The sequence below is a fragment of the Cebus imitator genome, unplaced genomic scaffold (genome assembly GCF_001604975.1).
Source record: "Cebus imitator isolate Cc_AM_T3 unplaced genomic scaffold, Cebus_imitator-1.0 Scaffold181, whole genome shotgun sequence".
Taxonomy (NCBI): Eukaryota; Metazoa; Chordata; class Mammalia; order Primates; family Cebidae; genus Cebus; species Cebus imitator.
The window spans coordinates 2,663,926-2,667,630 of NW_016107496.1; the positions used below are offsets into that span (position 1 = coordinate 2,663,926).

General features: G+C 43.1%; 1 protein-coding gene across 2 annotated transcripts in view; it reads left to right on the forward strand.

Moving 5' to 3' along the window:
* Window positions 1–3,705, forward strand: part of ATF1 (activating transcription factor 1) — a 45,745-nt gene that overhangs the window by 26,280 nt on the left and 15,760 nt on the right. The window lies entirely within an intron of this gene.

Sequence of the window (3,705 nt, forward strand, 5' to 3'; positions counted from 1 at the left end):
TCCCAGCACTTTGGGAGGCCGAGGCGGGTGGATCACGAGGTCAAGAGATCGAGACCATCCTGGTCAACATGGTGAAAACCCCGTCTCTACTAAAAAAATACAAAAAAAAATAGCTGGGCATGGTGGTGCATGCCTGTAATCCCAGCTACTCAGGAGGCTGAGGCAGGAGAATTGCCTGAACCCAAAGGCGGAGGTTGCGGTGAGCCGAGATCGCGCCATTGCACTCCAGCCTGGGCAACAAGAGCGAAACTCCGTCTCAAAAAAAAAAAAGACAAAGATTAGAATGGATTTTTTAAATGACTCACTTCAAAAATAATATAGCTAGTCTAAAGTAAAAGGATGGTTAAAGACATACCATGAAAACACTAATTAAAAAAAAAAGAATGGAGCTATATTAATGTCATATAAAATAGACTTCAGAATAAAGAAAATCAGAGATAAAGAGGGGACATTACATAATGGTAATTCACCAAGAAGACATTATTCAAATGTGCATGCATCTAACAAAAGAGCTTTAAAATATGTGTATCAAAAACTAATAGGGCAGGGCCCAGTGGTCACACCTGTAATCTCAGCCCTTCCAGAGGCCAAGGAGGGAGGATGCTTGAGCCCAGGAGTTCAAGACCAGCCAGAGCAATAGTAAGATGGTGTCTCCTCACAAAATTAGTTAGCCAGGTATGGTGGTGTGTGCCTCTTGGTCCCAGCTGCCCAGGAATTGGAGGCCGCAGTGAGCTGTGATTGAGCCGCATCATTCCAGCGAGTGACAGAGCAAAACCCTATATCCAAAAAGAAACTAACAGAACTGAAAAGAAATAAACAGGTCCACAGTTACAGTTGATGACTTCAGTAAACCTATCTCAGGATTCACTTTCTTTTTTGAGACAGAGTCTCACCCTGTCACCCAGGCTGGAGTGCAGTGGTGCTATATTACCTCAATGCAACCTCCACCTCCTAGCTTCAAACAATTCTCTGGCCTCAGCCTCCAAAGTAGCTGGGACTACAGGTGCCCACCATCATGCCTGCTAAATTTTTTTTGTATTTTTAGTAGAGACAGAGTTTCACTATGTTGGCCAGGCTGGTCTCGAACTCCTGACCTCGTCATCCACCTGCCTTGGCCTCCCAAAGTGCTAAGATCACAGGCGTGAGCCACCACACCTGGCCAACAAGATCTAATTTTTTTTTGAAATGGAGTCTCTCTATGTCGCCCAGGCTGGAGTGCGGTGGCACCCAGGTTCAAACAATTCTTCTGCCTCAGCCTCCTGAGTAGCTGGGATTACAGGCATCCACCACCATGCCTGGCTAATTTTTGTGTTTTTACTAGAGACGGGGTTTCACCATGTCGGCTAGGCTGGTCTCGAACTCCTGACCTTAGGTGATCTGCCCACCTTGGTTTCCCAAAGTGCTGGGATTACAGGTGTGAGCTCAGCCTAATTAAAATTTTTATAACACTTGACCAAGCAGTTATAGAATCAAGAAAGTCTGCCAAAAAATACCACATTCTGGGTCATAACTAATCTTAACACATTTAAAAGAACTGAAGTCATGCACAGTATGTTCTCTGATGATGCTGGAATTAGAGTTGAATAATAGGTACAGGAAGGCCAGGTGTGGTGGTTCATGCCTCTAATCCCAGCACTATGGGAGGCTGAGGTGGGCAGATTGCTTGAGCCCAGGAGTTTGAGACCAGCCTGGGCAACATAGGCAGACATTGTCTCTACAAAAAATTAGCCAGGTGTGGTGATGCACACCTGTAGTCCCAGCCACTCGGGAGGCTGAGGTGGGAGAGTCACTTGAGCCTGGGAGATTAAGGCTGCAGTGAGCCATTATTGTGCCACTGTATTCCAGCCTGGGTAACGGAGTGAGATCCTGTCTCCTTTTGTGATTCTTAACTTACTGTGAACAAATGGTTCTTAAGTAGGGAATGTCTGTATAGTAAATCTTCTTAATACTTTCAAGCATGAATAGTTAGTTCTTTCCAGTGTGGTTCTTACAGACATTTGCAGGGTTACCATGTTTTCCTTTCTTATGAACACTCCCATTTTTACACTGAATTTGGAGCTTTCAAGTCTTGCCCTTCACAAGCACAGTCAGATATAAATAATCCCAGTTACCTGAGAGGCTGAGGCAGGAGGAGCACTTGAGCCCAAGAAGTCAGGGTGGCAGCGAGCCATGATCATGCCACTGTACTCCAGCCTGGGTGACTTTGTCTCAAAGAAAAGAAAAGAAAAAATAATAAATTTCTTTAGTTTCACCAGATTGAACCAGTTTTGGACCCAAATAAGGAAAGGCTATAACTATTGGATAATAGGATGGTTTACTTTTTGGAAATAGTGAGTGCCTTTTTTCTGGAAATAGAAATTGTCAGGAATTTTAGAGAGGGAATTCCTCCATGACTTGGGAGGTTGGCAAAGATAACATAAAGGAGCCCTTTTAATTCTAAGGATTTTCTTTCTCCATTGTGATTCTTTTTTGTTTTCACACAAGTATTTCAATTTTCTCATTCTATAGTGAACATAGAATTCTTGAGTAAGCATTTCTTTTTTTTTTTTTTAAGAAGCAAAAAATGCGATTTGCCTATTTTTTTTTTTTTTTTTTTTTTTTTTTTTTTTTTTTTTTTTTTTTTTTTTTTTTTTTTTTTTTTTTTTTTTTTTTTTTTTTTTTTTTTTTTGAGAGAGTCTCACTCTGTCACCCAGGCTGGAGTACAGTGGCATGATTTCCACTCACTGTAGCCTCCGCCTCCTGAGTTCAAGTGATTCTCCTTCCTCAGCCTCCCAAGTAGCTGGGATTACAGGTGTGAACCACCATGCCCGGCTAATTTTTGCATTTTTAGTAGAGACGGGGTTTTGCCATGTTGGCCAGGCTGGTCTCAAACTCTGGATCTCAGGTGATCTGCCTGCCTCGGCCTCCCATGGTGCTGGGATTACAGGCATGAGCCACCACGCTCATCCCCAGTTGTTTTGAAAGACCTTTCTTTTCAGTGAGGAATACTTTTTCCATCCCTTATTCCTGTCATTAGGAATAATAACTTGTTTCACCAAGTCTGAGGGATACCCATGGGATATTTACCTCTTTTTGTTAAAATAAGCAGTTTTATTCATCACTGATACTCTATGCATTTTATAGTAGTATTTCTTACGTCTTTCATTTGGAGAACTGATTTTGTGGGTTTTTGTGGGGTTTGTTTTTTGTTTCTTTTGAGACAGTCTTATTCTTTTGCCCAGGCTAGAGTGCATTGACATGATCTCCGCTTGCTGCAGCCTCTGCCTCCCAGGCTCAAGCAGTTCTCCTACCCTAGCCTCTGAGTAGCTAGAATTACAGATACGGATCACCATGCCCAGCTAATTTTCGTATTTTTTAGTACAGATGGGGTATCACTGTGTTGGCCAGACTGGTCTCAAACTCCTGACCTCAAGTGATCTGGCAGCCTCAGCCTCCCAGAGTGCTGGGATTACAGGTGTGAGCCACCATTTCCAGCCCTCTTCACTCTTTAAACTAATATGTAACTAGCCTAGAGCACATCATAATAGTATGTGCTAAATAAAAGGATTCTTTGGAATAATAGTTTAAGTGGCTGGTAGATTACTGTAGCTTTTACCTAAGACTGAAAAGGTTGGCCGGGCGCAGTGGCTCAAGCCTGTAATCCCAGCACTTTGGGAGGCCGAGGCGGGTGGATCACGAGGTCAAGAGATCGAGACCATCCTGGTC